This window comes from Triticum aestivum, chromosome 4A (genome assembly GCF_018294505.1).
Source record: "Triticum aestivum cultivar Chinese Spring chromosome 4A, IWGSC CS RefSeq v2.1, whole genome shotgun sequence".
Lineage (NCBI taxonomy): Eukaryota > Viridiplantae > Streptophyta > Magnoliopsida > Poales > Poaceae > Triticum > Triticum aestivum.
In genome coordinates, this window is record NC_057803.1 from 690,006,132 (window position 1) to 690,029,039 (window position 22,908).

Genomic DNA, 22,908 nt, shown 5'->3' on the forward strand with positions numbered 1-22,908 from the left:
TACTACAAATTATACACGTTATGCATACATATAAATAGATTTTCTCATACGTAGAACCGTATGTGTGTGTGTATATATATATATATATATATATATATATATATATATATATATATATATCATCGAATGTCTCACAACCAACACCATTAATTATTCACACATACACATGTATATACATATTCAATTTCTCCTACATATGTTGCCTTGGTGCCTCCGGAGCACGATGACAAGTGGGGCGGTAGCGGGTAATAGTATTCTCCTTTGGGATCTATGACCTGGTCGAGCAAAAATCCGGCTATTTCCTCTTTAAGTGCTAGTATGCAGTCCGATGGTAGGAGCTTATCCCGCACCTCTCTGAACTGTTAAGAAGGAGATCAATATGCATGTGTGTTAGTTGTGTTACTAGATATCGATAATGGTGTGAATAGTGTTCTAACAAACGTACCCAGTCCTGTCTATCAGATCTGCTCCTTTCGGACGCCATCATGCGAATGTTCTCGCAAACGTAGAATGCACACAGATTATTCCTCGGCGCCTACTTCAGGGCCTTTACGAGAATGGAATTGAATCAGGCAATGATTAATCAAGCATGATAATTAATTACTGATATTGAAACAAGAATTAAAGAGATGGTAGCTAGCTAGTACTACTTAATTACTTATCTTTGGTCGATGCCAAAACAACTTTTTTGCCCAGTTGCCTGGAGTCACCTTGATGAACTTTGCCCATGCCCTGCCCGCCGGCAAAGAAAATTAATAAAGGGGTTATTAAATAGTTCATATCAGAAAATGACGAACTAATAATAGGCCGAGATATAGTTAATAATGATTGAAATTACCTATTGACTATCCCCTTCACGATGGTGAAGTCTTTATCTTCTTTAGTTAGTGAGTCCAGTAATTTAACTTTTCCTTCCTCAACTTTAATGTCTAACAAGACCCCGTGTCAACTGCATGCGCACACATTTGCATGTCTTAATTAAGCAGGCATGTGCATAAAATTAATCAACTACCGTAAACCGTATACACTTAATTATAAACATCTAGTTAGCTAGTAAGCAAAAATATAATTTGTAGTACAAGACAGTGTGACTCACGGGAAGTTGTAAGGAAGTAGTATATCTTCATTGCTATTGAGGCGCTTCAAGAACTCTAGCATGCTTTCCTCTACACCTTCTTGATAAAATGGAAGCTTCCATATATCCTCATTAATGGTATTTGGGTCAATGAACCCAATGCCATAGCGTCCAGATTTTTTCATTTCATACATCTTCGTCCTGCATATAATACCACATAAAAGAATATAGTGAGGATAATTACATGTAATGATTGATCACAATTATCACTACATAACTAGCTTGAGACCTAAATTACAGAAAGAAATCACTTACAGACAATAGCAACTGACGATAGACTTGTCGAGTGCGTCTTGATTGTATAACTGAAATAGTTCTAGATACTCAATGGCCAGAGCTTTCTCATGGTAATAATGCTCATGTTTGATATTCACCATGAGGGACTCTCGATTGGAAATCTTGGTAATGTTCATGTACCATTGATGCAATTCATACATTCTCGTTGGGAGGTCCTTGACCTTGTTTGGATGGACCAAAGGTTGGCCCCGGACATATTTCCATTTTATTTCCGATTCTCTAAGCGGAGACATGGGCTCGATTTCGAGGAGTTGTCCAACAGAGATCTTGAGCATTTCAGCCTGCATTATATGCTCCTCCGTTATTACCACATCGCCCTGCTGGGGAACGCTAACGGTTTGCCCTCAATAATATTTGGAGTGCGTACTCCTCTCATGTGTTGTTGGCACAACAAGCGGGGGGGATCGCTTGCGCCGCCTGTTCTCCCAGCTGGGGAACGGTTTTCCCGCATTTTTTGCCAGCTGCTTGTTGGCTCGAGCTCGAGCTCGCTTCCTTCTGTAGATGTGCTCGATGTAGCTTCCTGATTTGACGCTCATAGTCTGAGTCAACAGGCTTGGGAGCTGGTGCTCTAGCCATACGAATGAAGTGGTCAATCGTTTTCTCAGGAACTTTCTCCTTTGGCGGCGGTGCCGGTTTCGGTCCAAAATGGGCGTCCACTTGGGCCTGCACTATGGCTGCGTTTTGCTCCTCGGTCATGTCGTAAGGCCTCTGAGGAAGAGGAGCGAGGCTTGGACCATATTTATATCGCTTGTCTCCGCCTGTACTTCCTGTACTACCTCGACTCGTACCGCTACGCACCATAGCTGCGGCGTGTCTCTTCTATGATTGCTGAGACGGCGGAGACGGCTGACGTGGCTGACACTGTGCCAGACTTGAAGCAGGAGGAGTGGTCTGACGCTGTGCCGGACATGAAGGAGGAGGAGTCTGCTCAAGCATTCGGGGACTTCGAGGAGGTGGCAGACTTCAAGGAGGAGTCGGCTCATGCATTTGTGGACTTGGAGGAGCGGGAGTCTGCTGACTCGGTGGCAGACATCGAGGAGGAGTCGGCAGAAGACGCGGTGTCAGTGGACTTGGAAAGATGATGCAATCCTTTCTCCATAGGATGATATGATGTACGGCATCTCCAAGTGTGCGCTCGCCGTCACCTCCAGCAATGTCAAGTACTAGCATCGAATATGGCTCCACCACTTCATCAACCATGACATGAGCATAGCCCTCTGGAATCGGGATGCAATGGAAGGTTGCTTCAGGGGTAATTGTGAAAGCAACGCCATCCGCCACCTTCATGGATATGTTCTTCATTTTGGAGTGTAGCTCACAGTTAGTGTTCTCTATGATGTCATCCACAGGGTGGTATGTATCCAACAGTGTGTCGCCCGGGGCAGAACCAATGCTACTTCTCGGCATGGATGGTACGGTGCTATCCAATGATGGACGATCATCTACTTGCTGCTGCCGTGCTGAGACCCCCTTTCCTGGCTAAGTGAGTCGATCTGCTGCTGCTGCTGCTGGAATTTGAGTGCCAAGTCTGCGTGCCTTCCTTCTAGGCCTTGAAGGCATTCTGCGTCCTGCTTCCTATGCTCCTCCTCCAGCTTCCTCTTCTTCCCCTCCTCCATCTTCTTTCTTGCACGGGACCTGTAGTCGTCATTCCAGTCGGAAAAGCCCTCATACCAGGGAATAACGCCCATGCCTCGTGTTCTTACCGGGTGTTCAGGATTTCCCAGGGCGCGTGTAAGCTCGTCGTTCTCTCTGTTGGGCATGAACACCCCCGCTCGAGCTTCTTCTATTGTGTCAAGTATCTTTTGTTCGGCTCCTTTTAGACTTGCCTTCTTCGAAACCAGGCTTGTCTTCGGGTCCAACACCCCCCCATGTGCATAGAACCAAGTTCTTCACCTGGGGTCCAGCTCCTAGTAATCGGAGTGACCCCTGCACCCTCCATCTCTTGCTCAGACGTATCCCACTTAGGCATTCCCACCGCGTAGCCACCTTGACCCAGCCTATGGAACTGCGTCTTTTTTGCGGCATTGGCCTTGTTTTTTATCGACCGTTCCTTAGATATTTCTGAATCCTTGAATTTCACGAAATCGTCCCAGTGTTCTCTTTGCTTATCCAGTGTTCCCGTGAATTCTGGAGTCTTCCTTTTTGCAGCGAGGTAGTTGGCCCATATAGTTTTCTTGTGGGTGTTGAATGCAATTGCCATTTTCTTAAGAGCAGCGCCCTTCACTTTGTCCACATCTGCTTTAGTGAAATAATCTGGTAGGGTGAAATGTTCCATCAGAGAATCCCAAAGGTCTTGTTTGGCTTTGTCATCGACCCAAGTAACACCTGGACGTTTAGTCCATGGCTCTTTCCATTCTTGAATGGTGATCGGGAGTTTGTCCTTCACAAGAACTCCGCACTAACGAGTCCACTTGTTTGCAATTCTTAGGCATCAAAGGTTCGCCACTAGGTTTGACGGATTCGATGTTGTACTTTACACCGTCCTTCAACAATCTGCTCGGGCCTCACTTTATCCTGTTGTCTGTAGAAGCAGATTTGCTCGATCCGGAGGGCTAAAAGAAGAAGATCGATTCGTTCATATATCTTAAAATAAAAAAACATGTGATGATCACCAGATGCCTGCTTATATAAATATACCTCACCGGTAGTCTTTGTTATTTGAAGATCAGCATTCTCTGTGTCATCATAAACATTGTTTGTGTCATCATAATCAGAATCATAGTTCATGACTTCATCGGCTTGGTTGTCGAGATCAAATATCTTTTCATCACCCTCCCCGGTATTGTTCAGATATTGGGAGCTGTCATCTGCTTCATTCAGATCATCTAGCCTGCCAGGGCTGCGTATGATATCGAACAATTCCTCTTCTCTGTCTTTGCCGGTATTGTCCGCCATAGCTTTTACTTAACTAATACAGAAGAAATATAGAACAATTTAGTATTCAAATTACAATGCATGGATGCAATCAATAAGGAAAAACTGAATCATATAGTACATAATATATATGCATCATCTCGATTAATATATAATCTCGAATATACATCATCGTCTCAAATAATATATATAATCTCGAATACATCGTCTCGAATATTATATATCGAATACATCACTGGCTAGGTACCTCATAAAGATCGAGTACTATAGAAGAATCTAGGGCGCTACTCGCGGTTCCTGGGGCGCGGGCAGTGGACACCCAAAAAGAAGGAACCATCACAGGATCATATCTTCGATCATCTGCGCAAAGAACCTGCCAAGTAGTGGAGAACCTGATGTCGTCCATAACAGCCATGTAGCGATGGACGTTCTCGTCTTTCTCCTTGACACGGCGACGCACCACCTCCGGCGGGGCCGGCTGCCTCTGCACCGAATGTGGCCCACGTGAACGCCACCAAAGAAGATCAGGGTCGACGATGGGACCTGAGGCTGGGTTCCTCACCAAGCGGCGCGCCCCTCCAGGTAGAACCTTCCAGTGCCAGCCCGGCGGAGCCCAGTCCCGGACATGGGTCCTCTGAAGCATGACATCGTCACGAATGGATCGACGACGAGGATGCGGGCCGGGCATATCGTCGAGAACAAATATTGTATGCCCGCAAAAAGTAACATTAATCTAACATTCTATATGCAAATTCTAACAATTTGACATTAATCTAATTCATCTAACTAAAACTAATTCTAAAATTTCTAACATTTCTGATTATATAACTAACATTTCTAATACTTCTATAACTAAAAATAGAAAAATTGCTAACATTTTTATAAATATTTCTATAACTAAAAAACAGAAAAAATTATAACATTTCTAATATTTCTATAACTAAAAAACAGGAAAAATTTATAACATTTCTATATAACTAACATTTCTAAAAATATTTCTATAACTACAAAACAGAATAATTTCTAACATTTCTATAACTAAAAAATAGAAAAAATTCTATAACTAAAATTCTATAATGTGTGTGTGTGTGTGTATGTGTGTAGTGTGTACATGTGTGTTTGTGTGAACATGGCGGCTGGGGCGAGCTCACCGGCGAGGCGACGAGGGGGCAGCGACGACGGGGCGACGGGACGGGGCGGCGACGACGGGCCGGGGCGGCGACGACGGGGTGGGGCGCGGCGACGGGGCGGCCGGGGCGCGGCAACGGGGACGGCGGGGACGGCGACGGCCGGGGCGGCGACGTCGACGGGGGTGGCGACGAGGGGCGGGGACGGCCGGGGTCGGCGACGAGGGGCGGGGGCGGCGAAGTCGACGGGGACGACGTCGATCAGGGCAGGGCGGCGTGACGGAGGGAAGAAATAGAAAGGAAAAGTGAATTTTTTGAACTGTTGTATATATAGGACGGACCTTTAGTACCAGTTGGTGCCACGACCCGGTACTAAAGGTCTGCTTTGGCCAGGCCAAGCGGCGGGAAGCGCCCCCCTTTAGTACCGGTTGGTGCCACGACCCGGTACTAAAGGGGTGCGCTGGCGCAGTGTGGTGCGGCAAGTTTAGTCCCATCTCGCTAGTCGAAGGGCTACCGCACTGGTTTATATGCCCCAGTGTGGTAGCTCTCTCGAGCTCCTCTCCTACGCAGGCCTACTGGGCCTACCTGTTCAGTGCTGCCCTGTGGGCCTACTGGGCCTTTGTGGGCCTGCATCCTGGCCCAACAAAAGGTTGTGTTTCTAGTCGTATGCAGGCCGCTTTGGCCCAATAGGCGGGCTTTTTTATTTTCTTAATTTTTTTGTTTTATTTATTTTTGAGTTGTTTTTTGCTGTATTTAGCGTTTCTATCTGAATATTTTTGCTTTAGGTACAAAAAATTACAAACTTTTTGTTAGTGCCGGTAGTTTTCAATTTTGAATAATTTAAATTTTGAATTATTTGAAATTTGTGTGAATCACTAGTTTGTGAATAACTTAACTTCGAAAAAAGATTTTTCAGTGATTCTTTAATATTATTGTGTTTTATCATTATATTCAATTTGGTAATGCTTACGTTATTTAAAAAATGAAATGCCTTTGTAACAGATGAGTTTTCGTCCGAAACCCTAATACTTCGAAAAATATAGTAAATGCATGAAAGAATTTGTTTGCACATAAAATTTCTTTGTGTTTCAAATGCCAAAACACATAACTACCCTAACTATTACAGAGATTCCCTCCTGGGTGTGAAACACAGAAGAAAGTGATGATAGTGAAGCCGATCACATCCCGGATATTTGGGTGTGAAACTTTTTCTTCGCGTGTGTCCCTTTGCACCGTAGCCATGGAAAATCTTCATCATTTAAGTGGATGCTCGGGTCAATATTCACTGCGAATGGAGCAATTTCATCAAACTTTTCATAGTCTTCTGACATGTCTGTCTTGTCATCCACTCCCGCGATGTTTCTTTTCCCTGGAATAACTATGTGGCACTTTGGCTCGTCGTATGATCCATTCGCTTCCTTATCTTTTTCTTTTTCTTGGCCTGGTAGACATGTCTTTCACATAAAAAACCTGTGCGACATCATTGGCTAGGACGAATGGTTCTTCTACATAAGCAAGATTGTTGAGATCCACTGTTGTCATTCCGTACTGCGGGTCTTCCGTTACCCCGCCTCGTGTCATATTGATCCATTTGCACCGAAACAAAGGGACCTTCAAACCACCTTCATAGTTAAGTTCCCATATGTCCTCTATGTAACCATAATATGTTTCCTTTCCCGTGTTGGTTGTTGCATCAAAGCGGACACCACTGTTTTGGTTGGTGTTCTTCTTATCTTGGGCGATCGTGTAAAATGTATTCCCATTTATCTGGTACCCTTTAAAAGTCATTATATTCGAAAATGGTAACTGGGACAGCGAGTATAGGTCTTCTTCAATATCGCCATCGTGCATGGCACGTTTCTGCAACCAACCGGTGAAAGTCCTCGTTTGTTCACGTGTAATCCAGTCGTCAGACTTCTCCGGGTGTTTGGAGTGTAGAAAATTCTTGTGTTCCTCCATATACGGTGCCACCAAGGCGGAATTCTGTAGAATTGTGTAGTGTGCTTCAGTGAGAGAATGCCCGTCCATACATATTATTTGATCCCCTCCTAGTGTGACTTTTCCATCCAGTCTGCCCTTATGTCGCGATTCAGGAACACCAATCGGCTTAAGGTCAGGAATAAAGTCAATACAAAACTCAATGACCTCCTCATTTTCATGGCCCTTCGCGATGCTTCCTTCTGGCCTAGCACGGTTATGAACATATTTCTTCAAGACTCCCATGAACCTCTCAAAGGGGAACATATTGTGTAGAAATACAGGACCCAAAACATTAATCTCTTTGCAAAGGTGAACTAGGACGTGTGTCATGATGTTGAAGAAGGATGGTGGGAACACCAACTCAAGACTGACAAGACATTGCACAAATCATTCTGTAACCTTGGTATGATTTCTGGATCGATTACCTTCTGAGAGATGGCATTGAGGAATGCACATAGCTTCACAATGGCTAATCGAACTTTTTCCGGTAGAAGCCCCCTCAATGCAACCGGAAGCAATTGCGTCATAATCACATGGCAGTCATGAGACTTTAGGTTTTGGAACTTTTTCTCTGCCATATTTATTATTTCCTTTATATTCGATGAGAAGCCAGACGGTACCTTCATGCTGAGCAGGCATTCAAAGAAGATTTCCTTCTCTTCTTTGGTAAGAACGTAGCTGGCCTGACCCTGATGTATGCCGTCTTTTCCATGCATACGTTGCTGGTCCTCCCGTGCCTCTAGTGTATCTTTTGTCTTCACATACACGCCCAAGAAGCCAAGCAGGGTCACGCAAAGATTCTTCGTCACGTGCATCACGTCGATTGCGGAGCGGACCTCTAGGTCTTTCCAATAGGGCAGGTCCCAAATTATAGATTTCTTCTTCCACATGGGCGCACATCCGTCAGCGTCCTTCAGAACAGGTTGTCCGCCAGGACCCTTTCCAAAGATTACCTTCAAATCCTTGACCATATCATGTACATCAGCACCAGTACGGTGGCGAGGCTTCGTCCGGTGATCCGCCTTACCTTTGAAATGCTTGCCTTTCTTTCTTACGGGATGCCTGCTCGGAAGAAATCGACGATGTCCCAGGTACACAGTCTTCCTAAAACTCTCCAGATATATACTGTCAGTATCATCCCAACAGTGCGTGCATCCGCGGTATCCCTTGTTTGTCTGTCCTGAAAGGTTATTGAGAGCAGGACAATCATTGATGGTCATGAACAGCAACGCCTTTAGGTCAAATTCTTCCTGTCCGTGCTCATCCCACGCACGTACACCTGTTCCATTCCACAGCTGTAATAGTTCTTCAACTAATGGCCTTAGGTACACATCAATGTCGTTGTCGGGTTGCTTAGGGCCTTGGATGAGCACTGGCATCATAATGAACTTCCGCTTCATGCACAACCAAGGAGGAAGGTTATACAAACATAGAGTCACAGGCCACGTGCTATGGTTGCTGCTCTGCTCCCCAAAAGGATTAATGCCATCTGCGCTTAGACCAAACCATACGTTCCTTGGGTCACCTGCAAACTCCTCCCTGTACTTTCTCTCGATTTTTCTCCACTGCGAACCGTCAGCGGGTACTCTCAACTTTCCATCTTTCTTACGGTCTTCTCTGTGCCACCGCATCGCCTTCGCATGCTCTTTGTTTTGGAACAAACGTTTCAACCGTGGTATTATAGGAGCATACCACATCACCTTGGCAGGAATCTTCTTCCTGGGGCGCTCGCCCTCGACATCACCAGGGTCATCGCTACTGATCTTATAATGCAATTCACCACATACCGGGCAAGTGTTCAAATCCTCGTACACACCGCGGTAGAGGATGTAGTCATTAGGGCATGCATGTATCTTCTGCACCTCTAACTCTAGAGGGCAGACAACCTTCTTTGCTTCATACGTACTCTCGGGCAATTCGTTGTCCTTTGGAAGCATATTCTTTATCATTACCAGCAACTTTCCAAATCCCTTGTCAGATACACTATTCTCTGTGTTCCATTGCAGCAATTCCAGTGTGGTGTCCAACTTCTTTTTGTCAGCTTCGCAATTCGGGTACAACAATTTCTTGTGATCCTCTAACATGTGCTGCAACTTCTTCCTCTCCAAATCACTTGCGCAGTTTCTCTTTGCATCGGCAATGGCCCGACCTAGATCATCAGCGGGCTCATCTGATGCCTCTTCTTCAGCTTGTTCCCGCATTCCCGGCTCAGCTTCTTCCTCCATTGTTGTATCATCGTATTCAGGGAACCCATGGCCAGGATAGATGTCGTCGTCCTCTTCTTCTTCATTGTCTTCCATCATAACCCCTCTTTCTCCGTGCTTGGTCCAAACATTATACTGGGGCATGAAACCGGACTCAAATAGGTGGACGTGAATGGTTCTTGACGTAGAGTAATTGTGACCATTCTTACAGCCAGCACATGGACAAGGCATAAAACCATCCGCCCGCTTGTTTGCCTCAGCGGCAAGCAGAAAAGTATGCACGCCATTAATGAACCCGAGAGAGCATCAGTCATCATACATCCATTGTCGGCTCATATCTTCATTATACACAACACTGAATAGACCAAATTAATACAAGTTCATACATAAAGTTCATATACAACACTTAATTAAATGCAACATACAAATAACTCTCTAACTAAAGAATTTAAATGCAATAACAAATGCGATCAAGATCGCAAGTGAGGTAACAATTGATCCAATAGCATAATGATACCAAGCCACACTATCAATGGCATATTTTCTAATCTTTCTAATCTTCAACCTCATTTTCTCCATCTTGATCTTGTGATCATCGACGACATCGGCAACATGCAGCTCCAATTCCATCTTCTCCCCCTCAATTCTTTTCAATTTTTCTTTCAAATACTCGTTTTCTCTTTCAACTAAATTTAACCTCTCGACAATAGGGTCGGTTGGAATTTCTGGTTCACATACCTCCTAGATAAAAATATCTATGTCAACTTGATGGGCATAATTTGTCATAAACACGAAATGCAACAACTAGTTTTAAAAGAGAATATACCACATCCGAATCATAACAAGGACGAGGGCCGATGAGGACGGATATCAAAACCATGGCACTATGTATAACAAACAACGTACGGGTAAGATAATTATACGAGTAACTATATATCCAAATCACACAAACATCAATTTGGTAATGTAAAACATTCATGAACAAGAGCCTCACCACAAGTTGGTGCCGGCCACGGGACTGTGCGGGCGATCGACGGTGGTTACGACGGAGATTTAGAAGGCACTAAGTAAATCACACCTACATATGCAAACTAAGTGTTATTTTTGACCTCAAATTGCATATAAATCAAATACTAGCAAATATAATTCCTCCCAAATTAATCACTATACAAAGCATTGCAAGAGCTAATCTAGCAATGAGAGTTGAAAGGACAAAGTTGCTAACCTTTGTGATCATTTGAATGGATGGGGGCCTTCAAATCTTGACAAATTTTGGGCAAAATTTGTGAGGAGCTCGAGGAAGAGAGGGGAAGAACAGAGGAAGTGAGGGGAAAGGGGAAGAATAGAGTGGCTCGGGTGGACGAAGGGTTTATGTAAGTCGACCTTTGTACCGGTTCGTGACACGAACCGGTACTAAAGGTGCTGGACGGGCCCCATACTGACAACATCCTGCCACCACTCTCTTTAGTACCGGTTCGTGGCACGAACCGGTGCTAAAGGTTCGCCACGAACCGGTACTAATGAGAGCAGTCGGCTAGCCGTTGGAACCGGCACTAATGTGTCTCAGATTTGCCCCTTTTTCTACTAGTGTATACACAAAGGTGTAGCTCTAATATATTGGAGACAAAATCTTAAATAGGTGACAAATGATAATACATAATGCATGCATCAGCTATTAGAAGACCAAATTTAGCAGCTCTGTGGAAGACACCAAATCAGTTTTACATGTGACGAAACATAAACACCGCTAAAATAAAATGTGAATCATAATCACCTGGAGCAACATTTTTTTTCTTAGGTGGTAGCTGAAATCATCGATATGAAATTGTTTCGGAGGAAGGCTAAAGAGATAACGAAACGTTACTCCAGCGTGTAGATAATTGCCCCGCTAAATAAATCAGTGCACAATGTCTCGCTAATAGCATGCTATATCATGCTAATATTGTAATTTAAGGGGAGGCACTAATTTGATTGGGAGCTATTTTTTTCCTTGATCCTATACCTTATTATACTTGCTCTGCATAAAGGGTGCTCTCTGCGAGATTCAAGAACACGGCCATGCACGAGACTCACCAGCTTGGGCAAGCGGACTACGTGTGGCACATCGTGCTCATGCTTGGCACCTTTCCTGCCCTCCTGACCTACTACTGGCGCATCAAGATGTCCGAGACAGTGTGCTACACCGTGCTTATCGCCAAGAACCTCAAGCTAGCGACGTCCCACATGGACACATTCCTCATGATCTACATCGTATCGGATGCATATGTGGACGCCGTCGTCAGGCAGGACGAGTTCGACCTCTTCTATGTGGAGTTCCTCCACAAGCATTTTCGGTGTACTAGAGTAGGGGTACCCTAGTATCCCAAACTTGTGCACGGGCAGTTGTAGCGCCCCGCGGCAAGGCTTGCCGGGTGACCGCCAAGGTCCTCCGTGGTTCCTTTGGAGCCATTCAAGAACAAAGTATTCAAGCCATGGAGACAAGGCCCCGGCAAGAGGAGCTTGCCGGGAAGGCCAACCAAGGCATCCCAAGGAACTTGCTGCGACGCGCCACGCGTCCCGGCAAGGCGACAAGGCCTCGGCAAGAGGAGCTTGCCGAGAAGACCAACCAAGGCATCTCAAGGCTTGGTGAGCGACAAGCTTCCGGGCGCGACAAGACAACGACCGCGGCAAAGCGCTTGCCGCGGCAAGTAACCACCCTGTACCCACGCTCCAGCGCATCCACCAACGTGTCGCCCTGGGGCCTTCCCAGGCGCACGTGGCGAGAGGCTGTGCAGCCAGCGGTGCGAGGTGGCAAGCGGCGCTGACATGAGTAGCCATCGTGGCGAACGGTGGCGTCCCTGACGGTCCTTTTCTGCACTGTTTGGGCGACACGAACAGGCATATAATGCCTTTGTCCCCTGCCGTCAGGGTTAGGTAGGATACACTGTACAGGTAGCTGTACCAACCGCAACACTTTTTACATTTTTACCCTTCTCTGCGTTGCCACCTGTCGGTGACCCCTTGAGCATATAAAAGGAGGCCCATGCGCGACGTAGAGGGGGTTGGGCTCATTTGGGAAGCCAGAAAAACACTTAGCTCTCTCGAGCAAGAACACAATACAATCAGACAAACAGCAGTAGGAGTATTATCTCTCCGGAGAGCTCCGAAGCTGGGTAAACTTCTCGTGTGCTTCGCCTTGATCTGCTCTTCGTGCGACCTCCGCCCCCCGCCGAACCGAAAGGGGCTCGGTCCGCCGGCCCCATAGGTGTTCGTGGATCAGTTTCCCCGACAAGCATGGCCAGCCGCTCCTCGGTACCACCGTGTGCTGGTTCGTACTCGACGTCGTATTCTACTCCCTCAATCTCTTCATGAAGTACTGTTGTTGAACGTAGTAATTTCAAAAATTTCCTACGCACACACAAGATCATGGTGATGCATAGCAACGAGAGGGGAGAGTGTGTCCACGTACCCTCGTAGACCGAAAGCGGAAGCGTTAGCACAACGCGGTTGATGTAGTCGTACATCTTCACGGCCCGACCGATCAAGCACCGAAACTACAACACCTCCGAGTTCTAGCACACGTTCAGCTCAATGACGTCCCTCGAACTCCGATCTAGCCGAGTGTCGAGGGAGAGTTCCGTCAGCATGACAGCGTGGTGACGATCTTGATGTTCTACCGTCGCCGAGCTTCGCCTAAGCACCGCTACGATATTATCGAGGTGAACTATGGTGGAGGGGGGCACCACAAACGGCTAAGAGATCCAAGGGATCAATTGTTGTTGTGCCTAGAGGTGCCCCCCTGCCCCCGTATATAAAGGAGCAAGGGGGCAGGGGGCGGCCGGCCTAGGAGGGGGCGCGCCAAGGGGAGTCCTACTCCCACCGGGAGTAGGACTCCCTCCTTCCTTGTTGGAGTAGGAGAAGGGGAAAGAGGGGGAGAGGAAGAAGTAAAAGGGGGCTGCGCCCCTTGTCCAATTCGGACCGGAGGGGGGGCACAGGCCTCCTTCCTTTTGGCCTCTCTCCTCTATTCCTGTATGGCCCAATAAGGCCCATATACTCCCCAGTGAATTCCCGTAACTCTCCGGTACTCCGAAAAATATCCGAATCACTCGGAACTTTTCCGAAGTCCGAATATAGTCGTCCAATATATCGATCTTTAGGTCTCGACCATTTCGAGACTCCTCGTCATGTCCCCGATCTCATCCGGCACTCCGAACTCCTTCGGTACATCCAAACTCATAAACTCATAATATAACTGTCATCGAAACCTTAAGCGTGCGGACCCTACGGGTTCCAGAAAAATGTAGACATGACCGAGACATGTCTCCCGTTAATAACCAATAGCGGAACCTGGATGCTCATATTGGCTCCCACATATTCTACGAAGATCTTTATCGGTCAAACCGCATAACAACATACGTTGTGCCCTTTGTCATTGGTATGTTACTTGCCCGAGATTTGATCATCGGTATATTAATACCTAATTCAATCTCGTTACCGGCAAGTCTCTTTACTCGTTACATAATACATCATCCCGCAACTAACTCATTAGTTGCAATGCTTGCAAGACTTATAGTGATGTGCATTACCGAGTGGGCCCAGAGATACCTCTCCGACAATCGGAGTGACAAATCTTAATCTCGAAATACGCCAACCCAACATGTACCTTCGGAGACACCTGTAGAGCTCCTTTATAATCACCCAGTTACGTTGTGACGTTTGGTAGCACACAAAGTGTTCTTCCGGTAAACGGGAGTTGCATAATCTCATAGTCATAGGAACATGTGTAAGTCATGAAGAAAGCAGTAGCAACATACTAAACGATCAAGTGCTAAGCTAACAGAATGGGTCAAGTCAGTCACATAATTCTCCTAATGATGTGATCCCGTTAATCAAATAACAACTCATGTCTATGGTTAGGAAACTTAACCATCTTTGATTAATGAGCTAGTCAAGTAGAGGCATACTAGTGACATTATGTTTGTCTATGTATTCACAAATGTATTATGTTTCCGGTTAATACAATTCTAGCACAAATAATAAACATTTATCATGATATAAGGAAATAAATAATAACTTTATTATTGCCTCTAGGGCGTATTTCCTTCTGTCTCCCACTTGCACTAGAGTCAGTAATCTAGTTCACATCACCATGTGATTCAACACCAATATTCACATCTGTATGTGATTAACACCCATAGTTCACATCGTCATGTGACCAACACCCAAAGGGTTTACTAGAGTCAATAATCTAGTTCACATCGCTATGTGATTAACACCCAAAGAGTACTAAGGTATGATCATGTTTTGCTCATGAGAGAAGTTTAGTCAACGGGTCTGTCACATTCAGAGCCGTATGTATTTTGCAAATATTCTATGTCTACAATGCTCTGCATGGAGCTACTCTAACTAATTGCTCTCACTTTCAATATGTATCCAGATTGAGACTTAGAGTCATCTGATCAGTGTAAAAGCTTGTATCGATGTAACTTTTACGATGAACTCTTTTATCACCTCCATAATCGAGAAACATCTCCTTAGTCCTCACTAAGGATATTCTTGACCGCTGTCCAGTGATCTACTATTGGATCAAAATTGTATTCATTTGCCAAACTCAGAGCAAGGTATACAATAGGTCTGGTATACAACATAGCATACTTTATAGAACCTATGACTGAGGCATAGGGAACGACTTATCATTCTCTTTTTCTATTTTCTGCTTATGGTCGGGTTTTGAGTCTTACTCAACTTCACACCTTGCAACATAGACAAGAACTCCTTCTTTGACTGTTCTATTTTGAACTACTTCAAAATCTTATCAAGGTATGTACTTATTGAAAAATCTTATCAAGCGTCCTGATCTATCTTATAGATCTTGATGCTCAATGTGTAAACAGCTTCACCGGGGTCTTTCTTTGAAAAACTCCTTTCAAACACTCCTTTATGCTTTCCATAAAATTCTACATCATTTCCAATTAATAATATGTCATTCACATATACTTATCAGAAAGGTTGTAGTGCTCCCACTCACTTCCTTGTAAATACAGGCCTTTCCAAAAGTCTGTATAAAACCATATGCTTTGATCAACTCATCAAAGCGTATATTCCAACTCCGAGATGCTTGCATTATTCCATTGATGGATCGCCAGAGTTTGCACATTTTGTTAGCACCTTTAGGATTGACAAAACCTTCTGGTTGCATCATATACAACTCTTCTTTAATAAATCCATTAAGGAATGCAGTTTTGACATCCATTTGCCAGATTTCATAAAATGTGGCAATTGCTAACATGATTTGGACAGACTTTAAGCATCGATACGAGTGATAAAATCTCATTGTATTCAACACCTTGAACTTGTCGAGAAACCTTTTGCGACAAGTCGAGCTTTGTAGATAGTAACACTACTATCAGTGTCTGTCTTCCTCTTGAAGATCCATTTATTTTCTATGGCTTGCCGATCATCAGGCAAGTCAACCAAAGTCCATACTTTATTCTCATACATGGCTCATATCTCAGATTTTATGGCCTCAAGCCATTTCTTGGAATCTGGGCTCATCATCGCTTCCTCATAGTTCGTAGGTTCATCATGGTCTAGTAACATGACTACAAAATATGATTACCGTACCACTCTAGTGCGGATCTTAATCTGGAACATCTACAAATTTTGGTAGCAACTTGATCTGAAGTTTCATGATCATCATCATTAGCTTCCTCACTAATTGGTGTAGGAATCACTGGAACTGATTTTTGTGATTAACTACTTTCCAATTCGGGAGAAGGTACAATTACCTTATCAAGCTCTACTTTTCTCCCACTCACTTCTTTCGAGAGAAACTTCTTCTCTAGAAAGGATCCATCTTAGCAACGAATAACTTGGCTTCGGATCTGTGATAGAAGGTGTACCCAACATTTTCCTTTGGGTATTCTATGAAGACGTACTTCTCCGCTTTTGGGTTCGAGCTTATCAGGTTGAAACTTTTTCACATAAGCATCGCAACCCCAAACTTTAAGAAACAACAACTTAGGTTTATTGCTAAACCATAGTTCATACGGTGTCATCTCAACGGATTTTGATGGTGCCCTATTTAAACATGAATGCAGCTATCTCTAATGCATAACCCCAAAATGATATTGGTAAATCGGTAAGAGACATCATTGATCGCACAATATCCAATAAAGTGCAGTTACGACGTTCGGACACACCATAACGCTATAGTGTTCCAGGTGGTGTGAACTGTGAAACTATTCCACATTGTTTTTATATGAAGGCCAAACTCGTAACTCAAATATTCTTCTCCACGATCAGATCGTAGAAACTTTATTTTCTTGTTACGATGATTCTTCACTTCACTCTGAATTTCTTTGAACATTTCAAATGTTTCAGACTTGTGTTTCATTAAGTAGATATACACATATCTGCTCAAATCATCTGTGAAGGTCAGAAAATAACGATACTCGCCACGAGCATCAACACTCATTGGATCGCATACATCGATATGTATTATTTCCAATAAATCAGTAGCTCGTTCCATTGTTCCGGAGAACGGATTTTTAGTCATCTTGCCCAAAAGGCACGGTTCGCAAGCATTAAATAATTCATAACCAGGTGATTCCAAAAATCCATCTTTATGGAGTTTCCTCATGCACTTTACACCCGATATGACCCAAACGGCAGTGCCACAAATAACTTGCACTATCATTATTAACTTTGCATCTTTTGGCATCAATATTATGAATATGTGTATCACTACGATCGAGATCCAACAAACTATTTTCATTGGGTGTATGGCCATTGAATGTTTTATTCATGTAAATAGAACAACAATTATTCTCTGACTTTAAATGAATAACCGTATTGTAATAAACATGATCAAATCATATTCATGCTCAACGCAAATGCCAAATAACATTTATTTAGGTTCTACACAAATCTCGAAAGTGTAGGGAGAGTGTGATGATGATCATATCAATCTTGGAACTACTTCCAACACACATTGTCACATCACCCTCAGCTAGTCTCTGTTTATTCTGTAAATCCTATTTCGAGTTACTAATATTTAGCAACCGAACAAGTATCAAATACTCAGGGGCTACTATAAACACTAGTAGGTACACATCAATAACCTGTATATCAAATATACCCTTGTTCACTTTTCCATCCTTTTTATCCACCAAATATTCAGGGCATTTCCGCTTCCAGTGACCATTTCCTTTGCAATAGAAGCACTCAGTTTCAGGTTTTGCTCCAGCTTTGGGCTTCTTCACGGGAGTGACAACTTGCTTGCCATTCTACTTGAAGTTACCTTTCTTTTCCTTTGCCCTTTTCTTGAAACTAGTGGTCTTATCAATCATCAACACTTGATGCTCTTTCTTGATTTCTACCTTCGTCGATTTCAGCATCACGAAGAGCTCGGGAATCGTTTTCGTCATCCCTTGCATTATAGTTCATCACGAAGTTCCAGTAACTTGGTGATGGTGACTAGAGAACTCTGCCAATCACTATCTTATCTGGAAGATTAACTCCCACTTGATTCAAGCGATTGTAGTACTCAGACAATCTAAGTATTTGCTCACTAGTTGAGCAATTCTCCTCCATCTTTTAGGCGAAGTATTTGTCAAAGGTCTCATACCTCTTGACACGGGCATGAGTCTGAAATACCAATTTCATCTCTTGAAACATCTTATATGTTCCATGGTGTTTCAAAAACGTTTTGTAGTCCCGGTTCTAAGCCATAAATCATGGTGCACAAAACTATCAAGTAGTCATCATATTGAGCTAGCCAAACATTCATAACATCTGCATCTGCTCCTGCAATAGGTCTGTCACCTAGCGGTGCATCAAGGACATAATTCTTCTGTGCAGCAATGAGGATAAACCTCAGATCACGGACCAAGTCCGCATCATTGCTACTAACACTTTTCAACTTAGTTTTCTCTAGGAACACATATAAAAACTTAGGGAAGAAAAAACATAGGGAAGCAACAATGCGAGCTATTGATCTACAACATAATTTGCAAAATAGTACCAGGACTAAGTTCATGATAAATTAAAGTTCAATTAATCATATTACTTAAGAACTCCCACTTAGACAGACATTTCTCTAGTCATCTAAGTGATCACATGATCCAAATCAACTAAACCATGTCCGATCATCACGTGAGATGGAGTAGTTTTCAATGGTGGACATCACTATGTTGATCATATCTACTATATGATTCACGTTCGACCTTTCGGTCTCCGTGTTCCGAGGCCATATCTGTATATGCCAGGCTCGTCAAGTTTAACCTGAGTATTCCGCGTGTGTAACTGTTTTGCACCCGTTGTATTTGAACGTAGAGTCTATCACACCCAATCATCACGTGGTGTCTCAGCACGAGGAACTTTCACAACGGTGCATACTCAGGGAGAACACTTCTTGATAATTAGTGAGAGATCATCTTAAAATGCTACCGCCGAACTAAGCAAAATAAGATGTATAACAGATAAACATCATATGCAATCAAAATATGTGACATGATATGGCCATGATCATCTTGCGCCTTTGATCTCCATCTCCAAAGTACTGTCATGATCTCTATCGTCACTGGCACGACACCATGATCTTCATCATCTTGATCTATATCAATGTGTCGTCACATGGTCGTCTCGCCAACTATTGCTCTTGCAACTATTGCTATCGCATAGCGATAAAGTAAAGCAATTATTTGGCACTTGCATCTTATGCAACAAAGAGACAACCATAGGGCTTCTGCTAGTTGCCGATAACTTCAACAAAACATGATCATCTCATACAACAACTTATATCTCATCACGTCTTGACCATATCACATAACAACATGCCCTGCAAAAACAAGTTAGACATCCTCTACTTTGTTGTTGCAAATTTTACGTGGCTGCTACGGGCTGAGCAAGAACCGTTCTTACCTACGCATCAAAACCACAACGATAGTTCGTCAAGTTAGTGTTGTTTTAACCTTCTCAAGGACAAAGCGTAGCCACACTCGGTTCAACTAAAGTTGGAGAAACTAACACCCGCCAGCCACCTGTGTGCAAAGCACGTCGGTAGAACCAGTCTCGCGTAAGCGTACGCGTAATGTCGATCCGGACCGCTTCATCTAACAATACCGCCGAACCAAAGTATGACCTGTTGGGAAGCAGTATGACTTGTATCGCCCACAACTCACTTGTGTTCTACTCGTGCATATAACATCAACGCATAAAACCTAGGCACTGATACCACTGTTGGGGAACGTAGTAATTTCAAAATTTTCCTACGCACACGCAAGATCATGGTGATGCATAGCAACACGAGGAAGAGTGTGTCCACGTACCCTCGTAGACCGAAAGCGGAAAAGTTAGCACAACGCGGTTGATGTAGTCGTACGTCTTCACGGCCCGACCGATCAAGCACTGAAACTACGGCACCTCCGAGTTCTAGCACACGTTCAGCTTGATGACGTCCCTCGAACTCCGATCCAGCCGAGTGTCGAGGGAGAGTTCCGTCAACACGAGCGTGGTGACGATCTTGATGTTCTACCGTCGCCGAGCTTTGCCTAAGCACTGCTACGATATTATCGAGGTGGACTATGGTGGAGGGAGGCACCGCACACGGCTAAGAGATCCAAGGGATCAATTGTTGTTGTGCCTAGAGGTGCCCCCTGCCCCCGTATATAAAGGACCAAGGGGGGAGGGGGCGGCCGGCCTAGGAGGGGGCGCGTCAAGGGGAGTCCTACTCCCACCGGGAGTAGGACTCCCTCCTTCCTTGTTGGAGTAGGAGAAGGGGAAAGAGGGGGAGAGGAAGAAAGAAAAGGGGGCTGCGCCCCTTGTCCAATTCGGACCAGACGGGGGGCGCATGCCTCCTTCCTTTTGGCCTCTCTCCTCTATTCCCGTATGGCCCAAAAAGGCCCATATACTCCCCGGCGAATTCCCGTAACTCTCTCGTACTCCGAAAAATACCCGAATCACTCGGAACCTTTCCGAAGTCCGAATATAGTCGTCCAATATATCGATCTTTATGTCTCGACCATTTCGAGACTCCTCGTTATGTCCCCGATCTCATCCGGCACTCTGAACTCCTTCGGTACATCAAAACTCATAAACTCATAATATAATTGTCATCAAAACCTTAAGCGTGCGGACCCTACGGGTTTGAGAACAATGTAGACATGACCGAGACATGTCTCCGGTCAATAACCAATAGCGGAACCTGGATGCTCATATTGGCTCCCACATATTCTACGAAGATCTTTATCGGTCAAACCGCATAACAACATACATTGTTCCCTTTGTCATCGGTATGTTACTTGCCCGAGGTTTGATCGTTGGTATCTTAATACCTAGTTCAATCTCGTTACCGGCAAGTCTCTTTACTCGTTACATAATACATCATCTCGCAACTAACTCATTAGTTGCAATGCTTGCAAGGCTTATAGTGATGTGCATTACCGAGTGGGCCCAGAGATACCTCTCCGACAATCGGAGTGACAAATTCTAATCTCAAAATACGCCAACCCAACATGTACCTTCGGAGACACCTGTAGAGCTCCTTTATAATCACTCAGTTACGTTGTGATGTTTGGTAGCACACAAAGTGTTCCTCTCGTAAACGGGAGTTGCATATGAAGGAAATATGCCCTAGAGGCAATAATAAACTTATTATTTATTTCCTCATATCATGATAAATGTTTATTATTCATGCTAGAATTGTATTAACCGGAAACATAATACATGTGTGAATACATAGACCAACATAACGTCACTAGTATGCCTCTACTTGACTAGCTCATTAATCAAAGATGGTTATGTTTCCTAACCATAGACATGTGTTGTCATTTGATTAACGGGATCACATCATTAGGAGAATGATGTGATTGACATGACCCATTCCGTTAGCCTAGCACTTGATCGTTTAGTATATTGCTATTGCTTTCTTCATGACTTATACATGTTCCTGTAACTATGAGATTATGCAACTCTCGTTTACCGGAGGAACACTTTGGGTGCTACCAAACGTCACAACGTAACTGGGTGGTTATAAAGGAGTACTACAGGTGTCTCCAAAGGTACATGTTGGGTTGGCGTATTTCGAGATTAGGTTTTGTCACTCCGATTGTCGGAGAGGTATCTCTGGGCCCTCTCGGTAATGCACATCACTATAAGCCTTGCAAGCAATGTAGCCAATGAGTTAGTTACGGAATGATGCATTACGTAACGAGTAAAGAGACTTGCCGGTAACGAGATTGAACTAGGTATTGGATACTGACGATCGAATCTCGGGCAAGTAACATACCAATGACAAAGGGAACAACGTATGTTGTTATGCGGTTTGACCGATAAAGATCTTCATAGAATATGTAGGAGCCAATATGAGCATCCAGGTTCCGCTATTGGTTATTGACCAGAAACAGTTCTAGGTCATGTCTGCATAGTTCTCGAACCCGTAGGGTCCGCACGATTAATGTTACGATGACAGTTTTATTATGAGTTTATATGTTTTGATGTACCGAAGGTTGTTCGGGGTCCCGGATGTGATCACAAACATGACGAGGAGTCTTGAAATGGTCGAGACATAAAGATTGATATATTGGACGACTATATTCGGACACCGGAATTGTTCCGGGTGATTTCGGAGAAAACCGGAGTGCCGGAGGGGTTACCGAAACCCCCCGAGGAAGTATTGGGCCTTAGTGGGCCTGAGGGGAGAGAGAGGGCAGCAGCCCAGGAGGTGGCGCCCCCCCATGGGGAGTCCGAATTGGACTAGGGAGGGGGGGTTGCGCGGCCCCTCTTTCCCTCTCCCTCTCCCACTCTTTCCTTCCCCCTTCCTCCTTCATAGTGGGACTAGGAAAGGGGAATCCTACTCCCACTAGGAGGAGGATTCCCCCTCCTTGGCGCGCCCCTAGGGCCGGCCGGCCTTCCCCCTTGCTCCTTTATATACGGGGGTAGGGGGGCACCCCAAGACACACAAGTTGATCTTCGTGATCATTCCTTAGCCGGTAGAACATCATCATTGTCACCACGCCGTCGTGCTGACGGAACTCATCCCCGACACTTTAATGGATCTGAGTCCGGGGATCGTCATCAAGCTGAACGTGTGCTGAACTCGGAGGTGCCGGTCGGATCGTGAAGACGTACGACTACATCAACCCCATTGTCATAACGCTTCCGCTTACGGTCTACGAGGGTACGTGGACATTACTCTCCCCTCTCGTTGCCATGCCATCACCATGATCTTGCGTGTGCGTAGGAATTTTTTTGAAATTACTACGTTCCCCAACAGTGGTATCGGAGCCTAGGTTTTATGCGTTGATGTTAT

General features: G+C 44.5%; 1 pseudogene; it reads left to right on the plus strand.

Moving 5' to 3' along the window:
* Nucleotides 1-2,340: 2,340 nt before the first annotated feature.
* The window catches only part of LOC123084286 (putative inorganic phosphate transporter 1-13), a 28,512-nt pseudogene continuing 7,944 nt past the window's right edge, over nt 2,341-22,908 (plus strand).